This window comes from Budorcas taxicolor, chromosome X (assembly GCF_023091745.1).
Source record: "Budorcas taxicolor isolate Tak-1 chromosome X, Takin1.1, whole genome shotgun sequence".
Classification (NCBI taxonomy): Eukaryota; Metazoa; Chordata; class Mammalia; order Artiodactyla; family Bovidae; genus Budorcas; species Budorcas taxicolor.
This window is the reverse complement of record NC_068935.1, coordinates 114,600,674-114,618,735: the sequence shown is the minus strand read 5'-3', so window position 1 is coordinate 114,618,735 and position 18,062 is coordinate 114,600,674. Positions and strand designations below refer to the sequence as shown.

Below are 18,062 nucleotides of genomic sequence, written 5' to 3'. Positions count from 1 at the left end.
TGAAGCTTCTGTAGTTAAGAAGGGCAGGAAGAGCCTTGGGGAACACTTGCTGACTTGGCAGCATAAAGCAACTCACATATACCTTCAGACGAGCAGACAAGCAAGCTGATTTCATTCATTTTACCCTCAATCTCTTACATGGACTGGCTGGTCGGTTACTTACTCATGTTGTCAAAGCCGACCCTTAAAGACAATTAATCTGGTTAAGATTCAAATGCCTTATACCCAGAGTATGAGATATGCTTCTGAGGTGACTAGGGTTTTAAGACAGGAGCTATATTATAAGTACCTTGCCTTTAGCAGGCTCTTGTGAGCACACTGTTAGGCAGTCAGGTATTAAAAGGGTTTTGGAAATCCTGCTCAGCCTGTGGCATCACTTCAGCCCTCTCTAGATCTCTAGTCCAGCTGTTCAATTAACAGAAATGAAGCTGAAGGGGCATCAGTGTGGCTCCAGCCGGTGCCATGGTGGTTGGCATCATGCTACCAGATCATGCACGCATTATTTTTACTCATGTGGAAGGCTGCCTTACTGTGTATTTCTCAGGCTGTCAGAAAGATGGATTCTCGAAATATTTTGAAAAAATGCTAAGTACTAGATGCTTTGGGTATTTACCCAGGGGCATTGCAGCTGCCTGGCATTGCTGTGTGGCAGCTGAACAGTAATCGCTGCTATTTCTCAGATTTGTTTGTATCTTTGTCAGCATCTGAGGAGGGGGAGGTTTAGACTCAGAGTGGGGCCCCTGTCCCCAGTGATCTCATCCAGCCTGTGGCTTTCAATGCTCTGTGAGTTGCTGAAAGTGAACTGAAACCGTTAGTCACTCAGTCATGCTTGACTCTTTGCGACCCCACGGACTGTATAGCCCACCAGGCTCCTCTGTCCATGGAATTCTCTGGGCAAGAATACAGATGTGGTTGCCATTTCCTTCTCTAGGGGATCTTCCTGACCCAGGGATTGAACCCAGGTCTCATGCACTGCAGGCAGACTCTTCACCATCTGAGCCATGACTCCCGAATTAATTTCTTTGGCCCTTGTTCAGCCCTGCATCTCAGACGCATATATCCAGCTGTCTGCCAAATAGCTCAGATATGGTGTTCAAGAGGTATCTCCACGTTAAAATGGACAGAAGCAAGCTCCTGACCTTTCCACCCATATACACCCCCAAATGCTCCTCCCACCATCTTCCTGCAGCAATAAATGGCGACTCCTTTCTTGGAGTTACTCCAGCCAGAAACTTGCAATCAGCCTTGATTTTATTTCACCTTTACCTCATGGCCCACATTCCAAGGCTCCATCTTGAAAGTATTGGGTTGGCCAAAATGTTTGTCTGGGTTTTTCTATAAGATGGCACAGAAAAACCTGAATGAACTTCTTGGCCAACCCAGGAGATTTGGTACCTGAATACTTCTCTGCCATCACCACTGCTGGTTTAATCCAAACCAACGAATTTCATCTGGACTCCTGTGACCGCCTCCTGACATGTCCACCTACTTCCCCATCCCAATAGTGGATTTGCCCTGCAAAGTCAATTATAAAACACAAGTTGGATGTGTTACTCTCTGCTCAGAAATCACCAGTGACTTTCAGTCCCTAGGCCCTCACCAAACGACCAAAGCCAGTGTAAGGAATCTGACTCTCTGGTATTTCTCTAACTTTGTATCTTTTTGATCTTTCCTTAGCTCCTTTCCTCAACTCATTTCCCTGCGCATACAATGGCCTCTTCACTACTCACATGCTCCAGGCATGGTTCCACCTGAGTATTTTTGAAGTTGCTCTTCTCTTTGCCTGGAATGCTCTTCTCCTGGATATTTCCATGGCCTGAATCCTCCCTTCCTTTGAGTTTCCACTCAGATGTCTCTATCAGTAAGCTCTTCCCTCACCAGCCTTTATAAAACAGAGCACTGTTCTCAATTCTCTTACCTTGCTTTATTTTCTTATTTGCCTCTATAATTCCTGTACATCTTTCCCCACTTTGTACAGGCTTTGTTTTATTTGCTGCCATTTCTCCAGCACTAAGAACAGCACACAGAGGTCTTCAGTGGGTATGTGCACAGAGCACACCCAAAGTCTTGGTTCTGCCTCTGTCACCACCAGCTGTAAAATATTCAGTAGTACTTAGAACACCTGGTTCTTTTTTTATTTTTTTTCTATGATAATATTGTGTGATATGTTTAGCTCTTCAGTGGAAAAACCCATTAAAATCCAAGACCTTATGGAGTTCATTTCTCTATTTCTGAGTTGACGAGTCCATGCTTGTGGAAACTGGGGCTGTGAAAAGCAGATCTTACTGTATCTTGCATTCCTTGGATTGCCTAGTACTTAGTGCCAGAGTGATAATGCCTGGATAACAAAGGTTTTTCCTGTGACTTAAAATCATCATAAAGAAAAGACACTTTCTGTATCTTGGGAAGCAACTTGAACATTCACAAATGCTTCACTGCTAAAAATTTCCCAGACAATTGACAATTTCCTAGTCAATTGCCATTGACTTCTATCTACTTTTCAAATAACCATGGTAGCTGCAGTTCATCTTCTGTGTCCACAAGTAACTCACCTTTCCTATTCCTCCTTGTCTTTTTGCTTTAATGAGAAAAAAGCCTTCTTACTCTTATTTTGTCTTGAAAATTTATCCCAAGATTTCAACATTCTGTTTTGTGATTTACATTGCCAGCAAGTTTGCTAGTTCTTTGAGATTGTAGGAACCAAGAAATTCAATCCCAAGGTTTGTCATAACATTTCACAAAAGCCATCACCATCAGCAATATCTGTCAGCTTGTGTTTTAGCCTTTTTCAAATATCTTTGACATTCTGATCACCTGTCATTTTAATTAGAAACCTGATTAGTAAGTATTTTTCAAGAGGACAAGACACTATACTTCTCTGATTGTGTGGGATTGGATACCATCAATTAAGACACAGCTTTCTAACTGATGTGCTGTGACACTTGACTGTACCCCAAATGGATTTCAGATCTGCTAAGATACCAGTTCCTCTGAGATCTTTGAGGCAGCTGGAGCATCTAGACCAATCACTTCTCATCACAAAATTGTTTACCCTGGGGTACCCCACAAAACTTTCCAGATAGGTTGTGGCATAAGAAAGGTTGAGAGTAATTCTAGTCCATCACTGCCTGAAAGTACTTTCTGCAGTAATAGAAACGTCCCAGATCTGCCCATCTAGTAAGGTAACCACATGACATGTGTGGTTATTGAGCTCCTGAAATGTGGCTAGTGTGACTCAGGTTAGGAGTTACCATAATGGATAATGCACCTCGAATACAGACTCTCAACTATATAATCTGTTAGGAACCAAAGATGAAAAAGAAGCCCAGTATAGCAATTTATCAGGCTCAACAAATATTAATTTGAAGCATTAAGAACTCATTGTGGGACTAGCAGGCACACATGAAATTAATAGTGTAGTAACTTGAGAATACAGGCATCAAAGCAGACATAATTTTTTAATGTGGCTAACATAGTTGGATATTTGCTGGCTGACACTGTTCTCTTGTTTTTTTGTTGTTATTTGACGATATGGCAAACTACTGTCATTGCCTGGAAGTGGCTTCAAAGTCACACCTGCAGGTCTTACCGTATTGAGTTCAGGTCAGTTGTGGCATTTACATTGTTCTTCTGATGGCGGAGCAATCTAATAATTTGCCTTTGGGTCTTACAGACTGCGTGGTATTTACCATCCACTTCTCCATCTTAAATGATCTGACAGTCATTGATGAAGCCAGTGCTCTGTGTTTAGCAGTGCTCTTCTGCTAGGTTAATCAGTATGGAATTAGCTATTGGTTGCAGCCATTGTCTTTGAAACATCATTTAATCCAAGAAAGAGCATTTTGGAGTATATAGATTAATGAATCAGAATTCACAACCTCATTCCAGTTCACAGTGAAGAAAATCAGTTTTAGATAATCTATTGTTTATTTATAAATTAATCCTAGGAGATGATGAATATCTGGCCCTTACTTCATGACTCCTGTATTTGTTAATTCTTCCAATAAAATGTTTTTGAAGATACCTATTTGTCCATATTTCTCAAAATGACTCTGATCCACTGCCTCGTTAACCTCTCAGCTTACATGATGTATCAAGTCCAGCTGTTTCTTTATTCATGCTAGTCCCTCTTCTTGGAATAACCTACTCCTCCTCTCTTCTCAGTTACATTTTATCCTTCCTTCTGGAGGTCTTCAGATCCCTAATATCAGTGTTAATGCACACTTAACATTTTGAAGCACATTTTCTGTCCTAGGCCTAATACCCTTCTGTGCTAGGCCTACCCTTATGAAGCACTTCCTTTAAACTTCATGACAAACCTATAAGAGATCAATTTTTCAAGAAATATATTTGATATCTACTTTATAGATGAGGAGACTGGGTTTCAAACATGTGAAGGAACTTCCAGAAAACAATTTTGTACTGGAGCAAAGCCAAGGTTTGAACTTAGGATTTCCTGGCTCTAAATAAAGCCTTTTCCACTGCAAATATAAGAGACAAAGAGGTCTAATAAAGGAGTCTGACAAAAGGGTTTATTAACTATTAACCTTGTATGCTTTTAGAACATATGTCTTCCTTGCTTGGCTTCTTGGTTTGCAATTCTTGTTTACATTGTGTCATCTCATATCTTACCTCATGGTATATTCTCATACCAACAGAAAAGCAATTTTTTGCCAAGTGTGTGAGAGGGACCATGACGGACAGGGAAAGTTTTGGTCTTTTTGGGTAGTCTAGTTCAGGTACCATTATCTACTCTACCTATTACATGTTCCTCATCCATGAATCTCTCTGGTTAATATCCTATCTTTTCCATCTTTTAACTTAAAACTGTGATATCACCCATAGCCAAAACTACATAGTTCAACTTTTTATTATATAGGCTCTTTCATTTGTTGTTGTGTTATTGGTCATGTATCTTCAACCAGAGTGTAAATTACTTGTGAATATCTTTTCTGGACTTAACTGGCCTTGCCCTATGACAACAACACAAATGCTAGGCTAGTCACTGGCAGATCTTACATACTATTGATTGAGTGATTGATTATCTTCATCTTTACATTGTAAGTAGACAAAAAGAGATGTAATAAAATTAAGATTGATTCCCCAGATATGAGAAACAGAAGAATGTACTAACTCCTGGTCATAAATTGCTCAAGAAAGATGACATATTCTCATGTAACTATGCAAATAACTGGTAGTTATTTTTCAAAATGTATTAACAGTTATTTTCTGGAGTCATGTAGTGTATTTTCTAGATGAGTAAGTTTCCTAAACTAACTGAAGCTTGTCTCATTAGCCATCTAAAATGTATTTTTAATTAACAGTTTTCAATGTAAATCTTTAAGAAAAAAAGAGCATGCAATTACTGCCTTTTAAAATGGAATGCATGAAATACAGTTAAATTTTTCCTTGATGAGTCATTCTACAAAAATTTTTTGAACATCTACTGTATTCTACCTTATATATAAAAAAAAAAACCCTGAAAACATTAAGGTTATGGGGCTTCCCAGGTGGCTCAGTGGTAAAGAATCTACCCACCAATGTAGGAGATATGAGAGATGCAGGTTAAATCCTTGGGGCAGGAAGATTCCCTGGAGAAGGAAATGGCAACCCACTCCAGGATTCTTGTCTGGGAAATCCCATGGAGAGAGGAACCTGGTGGGCTACAGTCCATGGGGTTGCAAAAGAGTCAGACACAACCTTCTATAGAAAACACTGAAAACATTAGGGACATGCAGGTTAAAAAAGATTTTTTTTTTTAAAACCACAATAATCCCTGTTCTCATGGAGTTTATACTTTCAAGAGTCAGTCAGATGTATAGAAGGAAAAGTTATAACCCAGCCTCTTAAAGGCTGGATAGAAATAAGGAAGTTGTGTTTTGGGATCCCATCTGGAGGCAGGAAATTTTTGCCTAAAAACTGATATCTGTGATAGTTACGGAAGGTGCATTAGGATTGAAGAAGGAGCAATATCGCCTTCCAGAATGAGCACTAGAGGCACATTCCAGAAGAATCTAAGAGAATGGTGAACTGGGCAAATGGCAGAATGTTCAGTGTCCATGATGCAGAGCAGCCCGAGGCTACTTCTAGGCTAAAGGAGCTTAAAAATTTCACATAGGATCATGTTACTTCCCTCCTTACAAACCTCCATTGATCCCATATCAATTACTGAATAAAAGTAATAAGTCTTCAGCTTGTGAAGACTTACATCCCAGAGATGTAAGCAAGCCCAGCCCAGGTGAGCAAAGCCACATGTTTGACTGAGAGTGGACCACAGATGCGTGAGTGAGCTGGGTAAAGATCATTCCAGTCTGGGCCAAGATCCACTCTCCTCCCAGCTGTTTTGTAGACTCACAGAAAATAATAAATGGCCACTATTTTAAGCTACTAAGATTAAGGGTAATTTGTAATTCAATAATGTTGAACTGATAAATTGTATTAGTGCTTTTTTCCTAGAGTAAAATGCCTTTGCTATATTTATTATAAACAAAGAAATGTGAAGACATATAGAAACAAATTTTGCTGAGCAAATAGAGCTGTGGTATTGCTTAGAGCTGGCATAGATGCAATTCAGTTTCATTTCATTTCTTGTTATAAACTTGGCTCAAATTGGTAATTTATTCTTCACTATATGGACATATGTAGATATATGCACATATTCATGCTATAAATAGCATTCAAAAAATTTAGCAACCCCTAAAGTTTTCACATAGTGATATTTTTAAAAAAACTATTTTTATGTTGGATAATTTCAAGCATAATAGACACAAAAATAGAGTAGCAGAATGAAATTCCATGTACCCATCACTCAGTTACAGTAATTATCAACATCTTGTGGATGTTGTTGCTTTGTAATAGGCTTTTGTTTTGTTTCTTATTTTCTTTTCTTTGGAGGATATGAGTGGTATTCGATGCAACTAAGAACAAATTTGCAGTTTGTTCTTGCATTGCTGAAAGGAAAATTCTTAAAATGACTAACCCCCATTTGCTGCCAAGTAACTCTTGGCTATATACTGATAGCAAAAGTAATATAACAGCATTTGCAGCATAATTAGATTTGAATAGCAAGTTTTATTTAAAGAGTGCCTGATCTTATTGCTCATAGGCATGCTTTTCCTTCTTGGATTGTTTTTCGTGGTAATCACGTTTTTAATGACTTGTGATAGACTTTTCTTTCATGAAACAATAGAAAACTGCCAAAGGAGCTCTTGAGTAAGTGTTTAGACATCCTTGAAGCTGCTTAAAATCTTTTAGGTAGGAGGTTACTATTTGATAAATAACCATTTTTTATAAAATGATCTCTGTGAAAAAGATAATTCCCAACAGCATTACTTGAATGAATGATAACAGTCTAAATAGGAAAAAATGGTGATTATGTAGGCAAGTAAGTTATAGCCGAATAAATGAATGAATGGAAATTTAGGTTTCTGTTTTTGCACTATAACCAGCGGGAAAGCAAAATGCTTTCCCTTCAGTCTGCCTTCCAGATGGATTTCTTGGGAAAGAAGGAAATATGATATGAAAGCAGGGAGGGAGGGAGAAGAGAAGGTAGAAAAGAAGGAAAGGAAGATGGGAGGGAAGGTAAACAGAAAGAATGGAAGATGAAGGAAGAAAGGGAGGGAGGGAGAGAGGCTAATTATTTGTAGACATATTTCTCTAACAGTCATGTCGTTAGCTGTCGCAGTCAGCATGTAACTTAGTATACAGTGTTTCTGTTACTGTTATATTGGAATTGGGGAGTTCCAACTGTATAGAAATTGGATTGGATTATCAGAGGAATCTGTGCTGTCTGCCAATGCAACCTTATCATTGACAGAGGTCAAGAAAATTAAAGCCAGTGCAGAAGTTGAATATTCATGAATATTTGACAAATCTACTGTTATTGCCCCATAGAAAGCTGATCACCACTGAAATTTGATTCATCTAGAAGAGTACAATTTAGTAATAGTAGAATTGTTTATTTAATTTGTGTTTCCACATTTTATGCAAAAGTGATGTTATTTTTTACAGGATATGATTGGTTTTGAAATGTCACTCTAAACGAAGTCTCTAATACTTATACAGTTACTACAAAAAAATTAAGATTTTATTTCATATTTATGGACCTTGGATTGTACTGGAGAATGTACTTATTAAGGTTCGTTTTCTCTTCGGTAGCAATTTTAGTAGGATTTCTAGAATGCTTCCCCCCCTTTTTTTTGGTCCACTGTCATAATGAGAGCCTCAAATTGTATGTCATCCTCAAGTTCTGTAATCATTAAAGGGTTCTACTTATAAGAGCTAATGACAGACGTTATCCCTCCTTTCTAATCTTAAGAAATAAGTGTTAGGCTTATTTAACTTCTACAGTAAAAGCTTCATGATTGTGAAGTACAGTTTAGTTCTAAGACAGACCTTTCCCTCTCTCTGTTTCCAAAATATATCAAAATGTTTCCCCCAGTCTGCCCCACATCATCAGACTCTCCAGAAAAACAATAAGGTGTCTAATAGAAACTACATTAGAAATCACAAATGTTGCAAAGCAGACTACAGAAATGGAAAACAAGTGACCATTAAAATCAGATGACATAGGTTCAGATCTTGGCATCTGTCCTTACTGGCTATGGCTTTGGGGGGGAAGCTTCTAGACTTTTTCATAGTAGGAAATGGATGATCAAATGAAATAATGTAACTGCACACCCCAAAATACCATGTGTTAATTTTCCCTACACATATACTTATTTGCAATCTTATATTTATGCTTTTGTGTCTTAAAGGCCTTAAATTTATGCTGAGAGTTCCAGCTTACATCAATTTAATAGGTTGTGAATAAAATTAAGCAAAGTATGCTCTGTTAATTTTTAATGCTAAATTGAGATATTACATGGACTACATTTTTTTTAAATCCCTGACTAACTCCTCCTTGCCACTTACAAAAATTTTCTAGAAATTCTTCTACATTGAAGTATAATATAACAAACCAACCTGAGATAATTTGGAAGGACATTAAATTACATTACACTATACTCTGGAAATGTGATGTCTTACTGTGAATAAATAAGCAGAGAATAAAATATTTTCTGACTTTCAGTAGTAACATGATGCCTTTTGTGTATTCCACAATTTCCCTTAATAAGCATTTCCAGACAGCCTGGGATTTATTATTTTCATTTCTTGAAGGCCTTTTATCTACTAATAGAAAAAGAAAAAAATGATATGCTATGATAATTTTGCTTTCTTTCTCATTGCTGGGGAAGAGATACTTTCACTTATAGGACATAATTTTTTGAAATTGACTATTGTCCCTAGAAGCTAATTGGTGACCATTAATTCTTTCCTTGCCTGTCAACAGAAGTGAAAACAGTAGTTGGCATGCTTACCTACTTGATTATAGCTATTATATCAATCAGCATTCTTTTCCTTGGGTTCATCATAATTTCTACAGATAATTATGTATTGTTTACTTTTTCTCACCATTTTTTTGTTTTAGTTTTGACTACACACAAATTTATTTAGGAGGATTGAAATTAGTCATGCATTCATTTAAAAATTAGCCTCACAACATTTATGTAAAAGTCACAGCAGCAGTTGTTTTAAAAATAAAACTATTAAGCCACCTTTATTCTACCTACCTATGTTCTCTTTTGTTTGCCCTCCATATTACTCTCAGCTCATTAGGTCAGAATCATGGTGTAGTGTAGTGGGTAACTAGAAGAAGTTCTAGAATCAGCTATGAGTCTGGGTGCAGCAAGTGGGGTGGCCAGTAATGGAATCTGGTAAGTTGGGACTTAAGAGATAACTGTAGAAGGTGACAAATGAAGAGAGAACCTGAGCCCTAACATTAGCTCCATGTTTATTAACTTTTCCTATGATGTCCTTTAGTGATTCTATTTTAAAAATAATTATTGAATGAAGATAATCTTTCACTGCTTATGTTCCCTGGGAGCTTCAAGATAATGGAAAGTGATGAAATATAAATCCCATAACGTCTTTGTTAATACTTTGCAGTTTGTTGTTGTTGTTATTCAGTTACTAAGTCATGTCTGACTCTTTGTAAGCCCATGGACTGCAGCACTCCAGGCTTCCCAGTCCTTCACTATCTCCCGGAGTTTGCTCAAATTCATAAATTCATGTCCATTGAGTCAGTGATGCTGCTAACCATCTCAATCTCTGCCGTCCCCTTCTGCTCTTGCCCTCAGTCTTTTCCAGCATCAGGGTCTTTTCCAATGAGTTGGTCTCTTCCCATCAGCTGGCCAAAGTATTGGAGCTTCAGCTTAAGCATCAGTCCTTCCAATGAATATTCAGGGTCGATATTTTTAGGATTGATTTCTCCTTATTGTCCAAGGGACTCTCAAGAGTCTTCTCCAGCATCACAATTCAAAAGCATCAATTCTTTGGCTCTCAGCCTTCTTTATGGTCCACCTCTCATGCTCATACATGACTACTGGAAAAGCCATAGCTTTGACTAGACAGATTTTTGTCAGCAAAGTGATGTCTCTGCTTTTTAATATTCTGTCTAGGCTTGTCATAGTTTTCCTTCCAAGGAGAATGCATCTTTTAATTTAGTGGCTGCAGTCACCATCTGCAATGATTCTTGAGCCCAAGAAAATAAAATCTGTCACCATTTCCACTTTTTCTATTTGCCATGAAGTGATGGGACTGGATGCCATCATCTTCGTTTTTTGAATGTTGAGTTTTAAGCCAGCTTTTTCACTCTCCTCTTTCACCCTCATCAAGAGGCTCTTTAGTTCCTCTTCACTTACTAAGTTATGTCTGATATTAAATTTTCTGATTAAATATGCACCACATATTGAACCAGGGAAATACTAGAGAATTGTTCTTCAAATCTTGGCTCAGCATGGTCCTGATTCTATTAGTCAAAAATGAATTTGCTGGTATATCATTTTACATGAATGATGTTAAAGCAAGGGAAAATAGAGATTAGCCAAAGTTTATCTCATGATAAATGAATATGGCATCAGCCTGAAACATGGAACTTTTTAAGGTTATTTTCTCAATCTTCTGGGGGACCAGAAGGAGAAGATGAGTTGTCAGTCAGTGGCTTACTTTTTCAAAATACAAATCATTGATCAATAGGAAAATTCTCTAGCCTCTTTGGGTAATAGGCTGTGACTGAATTGATTTATAAAATATGTCTCTTGATTCCTACTGCCTTCTTAAACTGCCACTCTTGTACTTCCCTCCATATCATTAAATGACACTGCCTTTCATGTGTTTGCTCAAGCACATATCTTGGGACCTCCCCCCACTTAATGCCTAGATTTTCATTTACATTTCATATCAAATCCATCAGAAAATTTTAACTCTACCTACCAAATAGATAGTTAAAGGAACAATACCCTACCATTTTTAGCACCAACAGCAACGTATCATCACCCGTCATTGTATTGCTTCAAACCCTCATCATTGGTTTTCCTGCCTCCACTCTGCCTTCCTGCCTCCACACTACTCAATCCTTCTAGACTTGAACGCCAAGGTGCCAGAGTGATATTTCAGGCATATAAATGCTACCATTCACTCTTTCCAAAAATCTCGAATGCAGTCGCATTACATTTAGAATAAAATAAAATAAAATCTGAAAAAAAAATAAAAAGGAAAAAATAATTAAAAAATAAAAATAAATGAAATCAGGAATCTCTGACAAAAATAAATAAATAATAAAAAAGAATAGATCCCCATTCTTTTCCATGTTCTACAAGGCCATGCCTGAATTGGTATATGGCTGTCTCTGAACTTGTTGCCTCTCTTGCCTTTAGTCAGGGTAACTAGAATGATCTGTGCCTTCCCTCAAGCAGGCCAAGTGCATGCCCATTTCATGGCCTTTGCACTTTTTCTTCCCTCTGCCTGCCATAATTTTCCTCCGGGTCCTTTCCATGGCTGATTTCCTCCTTTCACATAGATCTGCTTCAAATGATCTTCAAAACCAGCTTTCCTGACATTCCTCTACAAGAGCACCTACATTAGTCTCCTTCCCTTTGGCCGCTTTAATTTTTATTGTACTTAGAACTACCTGATATTAGGTTATACATGCATTCATTTGCATGTGTATTTTCCATCTCCCCCACTGGAATGCAGGCTCCATGAGAGCAGTTGTGTCTGGCTGGTTCACTGTCATATCTCCTGATAACTAGAGAACTTTCTGGCAAAGGGGAGATGCATTAAAAATATTTGTTGAATGAATGAATGAACGTGTTTTTAATTTGCATTATAAGCAACACTTATCAAACTATATGAATAAAATATCAAGTATCAAAGCTAGTCAAATTAACTTCTGATTTTCCTGAATACAAGCATTCTGATAGTAAGAGTTCCACCTTGGGAGCATTTGCTTTATCACTTGGACATGACTCCAAGACCAAGGTTATCAGGTATTAGTTTATTCATAAAATGTTCTCCCTGCACTCCCTGCTCCCTTGCTTTGTCACTTCCTGCTCTCTGAGGTTTTTGAGGCTCCATGGCACCCCTGGGAGTTAACATAATTGTTTGCAACAGATACATTTTGCCAATCCTGATGCGTTAGAGACAAGTGAGGAGTAAAGAACCTCTCTACCCCCAAATAGCTTCACCTAGTATACATGGATATTCTCTCCGAGCCTTTCATTTTTATTCTCCCAAGGAACACAAGGTGGTGTCTACTTGCTATATTTCTCACAACTGCTGTGCTTCACTATTAAGAACTAATAATGCTCAAACATTCCAGGCCAAAGAAAGCAGAACTGAAATCCTATTTTGAGTCACTGAAGCTCTATAAGTAGTTCATGTTCCCTTGACTTGCTAGGAAAACAGGCAGTTGTTTGTCAAGTCTTGAAGATAAAAAAGTACATGCAGACAACAAAACAAGCTGAAAAAAACCCATTGTAAAATGAAGCCTGTTGGTGGGTTTGCCACAGAACATGTTTTATTGTCAGCTGAATAAATCTGTGAGTATTGTTTTGTGGCCATATTTAGTTGATAGATTTAAATAGGGTCATAAAGGAATTACCTCTGAGTATAGCACTCATCACAGGGCTTCCCTTGTGGCTCAGCTGGTAAAGAATCTGCTTGCAATGCAGGAGACCTGGGTTTGATCCCTGGGTCGGGAAGATCCTCTGGAAAAGGAAAAGTCTAACCACTCCAGTATTCTGGCCTGGAGAATTCCATGGACTGTATAGTCCGTGGGGTCGCAAACAGTCAGACACGACTGAGTGACTTTCACTTCATAGCGCTCATCATGGGGCTTCCCTGGTGGCTCAGTGGTAAAGAATCTGCCTGCAGTGTAGGAGACCGGGGTTCGATCCCTGGGTCAGGAAGATCCCCTGGAGGAGGGCATGGCAACACACTGTAGTATTCTCGCCTAGAGAATCCCATGGACAAAGGAGCCTGGCGGGCTGCAGTACATGGGGTGGCAAAGAGTTGGACACAACTGAAGTGACTAAGCAGCGTGGCAGCATAGCACTCATCACAATGCCTCATATAGGTGTTCTCATTTCATACATTCTTATGTAGAACTCCATGCCCTATTGGTCTTTTTATATGTAGTACTTATTATTCGCAGATACTTCAAAAGGCACTTGAAATTGAGTTGTGGAGTTATATTTTAATTATTTATCTAGGTTGTAAGCTCTGTAAGAATTAAAAGCTGAATTTTATCTTTGAGTCCTTTACATTCCCAGTACATTGCTTGCACATCCAAAAGTCTTATAAATGCCTTTGTTACATTGTTTTTGAAGATGGAACAGTTGTCCTGCTCTTGAAACTAATGCAGGAAATATTCCTGATTCTTTTTTCTGTGATTCTTATAGTCAGAATCTAAATGTCTTTTGAATTAGCTAATTCTCTACTTCATTATTTTACAGATGATAATATTTTTCTTCTCCAGCTACAAAGAATGCTAAATGCTACTGTCCCAGACTTTGATGGGTATCATCATGTATTTTCCATCTAGTATATCAGAGCATTTAATCTGTTATCCTTTTTAATCCTCACACCAAGCCATAAGGGGAAAATATCACATTTTATATATAAGGAGACTGAGACTCAGAGAGCTTAAATAAATTCTCTAACTTGCCAAGCCAACCGGGCAGAATCAGGAATTACTATACTCATGTCTCCCTGAAAACTATGTGTATTATCTTTCTTACTCCACCGGAATGCTTCTAAGAAACAAAGTAGAGAAGGCACTACTTAAAATACATTTTGAAAAGTATCTGTGATTTTGAAAGAACAGGTTTTTATAGTAGGACAATTTTTAGTATCCAAGAGGTATTGATTGTTCTCAATAGTATTTGGGGGACTAAAAATAAATTTTAGAGGGATGTCAAAACAAAGATCCACTCATTCTAAATATTTCATACTTCTCTTCTCTTTAACATTGTTGGACAAATTTGAGAATACTGGCTTCATTACCCCGGTCTCTTGTCACTTTTGCTTTGGAATATGGGATCCTATTTTTTTGTTATTCCATAACCCAAGTGTACATGGCATGGGGAAAAAAAGAGAAACTTCATCTCTTCATAATTATTTGTGGAATATTAACACAAATTATTCCTATATACAACTTTGTGTATACCAGCTTTTAGATGTTTCTCTAACTAGCAGCTGGTAAGCAGCACAAATGTTGCTTAAAATTTCCCTTCTACTCTGAAGAATGATTTGTCAATCGGGACATATTAATAACTCTCTAAAAGATTTTTTATTCTAAAATAAAGATTTTAATTTTAAAATAAAAATAATTTCTATTTTATAGTAACTATGTTATCTTTAATGTTGTCAGTGGGGTGTTCTGAAAAATAAAATGAGAAAAATAAAATAAAATCTCTGAAAAATAAAATAAAATGAGAGAGAGAAAATATATTTTTTGATGGAGGCATATAAATATTTCAATGCATAACTAGCCAGAGAAACATCTCTACTGTACTTGTTGTATATTTTTTTTCATAGAAAAATGTGATTAAGGTTTAAAATCAACCGGTGTTTCCTGTCACTACTGTCAGACTTGCATTATTTTTTCAATGATTTCACCTTTGTGTGTGTGTGTGAGAGAGAGAGAGAAAGGAGAGAAAGAAAGTGCTCCCAAAGTCAAGTTGTTTTCTTGACAATACAATGTCAGTTGTCTAGTCATGGTCTAATGCTTATTACTTTTTCTTTATTGAACTAGTTTGTTTGAGTTTCCTTCCAGTCCTACTTTTGCCCAAGCAGAAAATGAAGAGGGCTTTGTGTTTGTGTGCATGTGGTCATTTTGTTTGGTCATTACCATTCCTGCATTTGTTTGCCAGTTCTGTCACTTCAATTCAACTAATATTTATTAAACACCATAAAGTGTCAGGAACATTCAAATAATGGGTAATTCTGCACATTTCTTTTCTTTGTGGCAGCACAATTGGTCACCCTCAAATGACTGTGGAGATATATCTTAGCTTTAATGGTCCTCCCATTTCACAGTCACATGTCAGATCTGAGGTCAGTTGTTGTGCTCTCTGGTAGATTCCGTTCACTTTTATCAAAGACAAGTGAATCATACAAGAAACATGCCTAAATGATATCCTCTTATAGCATAATATCAAAACATCGAGATGACAGATTGCACAATACGAGTGCTCTGCTGTAGTAGGTCACTTATTTGCATGTTTTTGCTCTCCTAACAGATTGCTCACACCTTGAGGGGAAACACTGAGCAGGGCTGCAGTAGTTGCTTGATAGAATTTTCAAGGATCAGGTGATAAAGAATTGAGAGGCAAAGTTCCAGCAAAGACTCTAGCTAGTCTTTGCTCTGTCACCTTTGGCACACCGCTTGTGCTTTTCACACCTCAGATCATTGATCTCTAAAACAAGAGAATTGACCCAGCTCAGAATTTTTCCACTATTGCCGATTTTTTAACTTCTAATTACTATAAGAGGTAAAGGCAGAAACCAAAGATATTCCAAAGCCCCTGTCACAATGCCTAGCACATAACAGTGCCCAATATACAGTACATCAGTTAAGTTGGATTGGACTTTTTTGGTTAAAAGCTTGGACAAAATGCTGATGTGTAAGATAAATAAAAGCAGGGGTATGTTTGTCAAGAGAGGAGTAGGTGGCGCAACCAAGTATGAAGTCAGCTCCCAGTCCACCCCTTATCTCTGTCTGCATTTCATCTGCCCAGAGGGATGCTATGGAAACCATAGGGAACACAATTTAAAAATCAAAAAACTTCATAAGCTTAGAATTTTCTCTGGCTTGAACATTCTATGATTCCTCTGCTAACTTGGAGTTGTCCCATGAGGATAATATAAAAAGGTCTTAACGATGCAGTACTATGCCATGCGGTGGGTGGTGAATTGGAATGGAGAACCATACAACCATTTTATACTTCTGAACAAATGTCCTGTATGGGGATTTTATTATCTTTCTCTACAGATAAATTAGTCTAGGATGTGTTTGAACAGAGAATATTTTTCTCAGCTACTTACTATAACTGCTGAATTGTCTACTTGTAACTACACAATCACAAACTTTTCTAAACTGAGTTAATTTACTGAATAAGCTGGTTATTTTGATGCCGTCAGTCAGTTCAGTTCAGTCGCGTCCGACTCTTTGCGACCCCATGGACTGCAGCACACCAGGCTTCCCTGCCATAGTTGCTTTCAAAGTCTACTGAAATTATTTGATAACCACAGCTTAGGACCTGTGGCTTTTTTAACCTATTAGTGGTGAACTGCTTTGCTGACATTCAGTGAATAATTTACTTATCTAGCTGACAGGAGAATAAAAATCTGTTAAGATCACTTTAGGCAAGAAATACAAGTGTTTAAGGTTAATCAGAGTGATGTCAAGTCTTCGAGAAGAATTTCAAAGTGATTTATCTCATCCTATTACCCCAGCTTAGCTTTCCTCCCCCCTTCCTTCCCAGCCTGGTGTTAAATATTAATGACGATGAATAATGTATTCAATTAGTTATGAACAAAAGCTGTTGATCCTATGTGAGGTTGGTCTTCCAAACCAGGACTCTTAAAACTCATCCCTGTTTTTCTGAGTTAAGCTGCATCTTCCATTTGCACTGACTGTTTTTTTTTCTGTGAAAGAGAGAGAGTGGTGAGCTGCCAAAGCAGATTGAATTCTTGAATCCTCTGGTGAGGAGGTTATGTGGCTGACTCGGGGCACTGCTGTCTAGATATCAACCACACTGGCATGTCCTCCTGGCAAGGAAGGAAGAAAGCCCTTAATGTAAAATCATTTAATTTTTCAGTCAATTTCAGCAACCCTTAATTGGTCATTTCTGTACTTCCTACAGAGTTGAAGTTGCAGTGGCAGATTTCACGGGGACCTGGCAGGCTTTTTAGTCCAAGAGGGTGAGCAGAGAGTCTTTAATGAAGGATCCCTGACTATTTGCCTAAAGTCCAGATTGTCTAGTTTAGCTCAGGATGAAGTATGCAGTGGGAAACCTATCCTCAAAATGCTTAATAGCCCACTCTTAGATCTGTGTGCTGACCATTGATAGACTGATAAGTGCACAGAGCAATAATGTGTAGAAGCTAAAAATCAGACAGTATATCATGCAAATTAGCAATAAGTACTATAAAGTGTCACAGATAATAGCAATAAAATATTCTGACTAAATGGAAATATCATTTTAAAATATAACTTGGTGAGTATTTCTGTGCATGTTGAAGTATGCAGCTTGTACTTGTAGTAATGTAATGCCACATTGCTGTTTCATTTATAGGAGATATATGTGAGAAATACTTAATCTAATTACTAAATTAAAAGACGCTTACTCCTTGGAAGAAAAGTTATGACCAACCTAGATAGCATATTAAAAAGCAGAGATATTACTTTGCCAGCAAAATCCATCTAGTCAAGGCTATGATTTTTCCAGTGCTCATGTATGGATGTGAGAGTTGGACTATAAAGAAGGCTAAGCACCGAAGCATTGATGCTTTTGAATTGTAGTGTTTGACTGATGCTGAAGCTGAAACGCCAATACTTTGGCCACCTGATGCGAAGAGCTGACTCATTGGAAAAGACCCTGATGCTGGGAAAGATTGAGGACAGGAGGAGAAGGGGACGACAGAGGATGAGATGGTTGGATGGCATCACTGACTTG

General features: G+C 37.8%; 1 protein-coding gene across 1 annotated transcript in view; it reads left to right on the top strand.

Moving 5' to 3' along the window:
• IL1RAPL1 (interleukin 1 receptor accessory protein like 1) overlaps positions 1-18,062 on the top strand; it is a 687,113-nt gene that overhangs the window by 340,670 nt on the left and 328,381 nt on the right. The gene's annotated exons all lie outside the window — the stretch shown is intronic.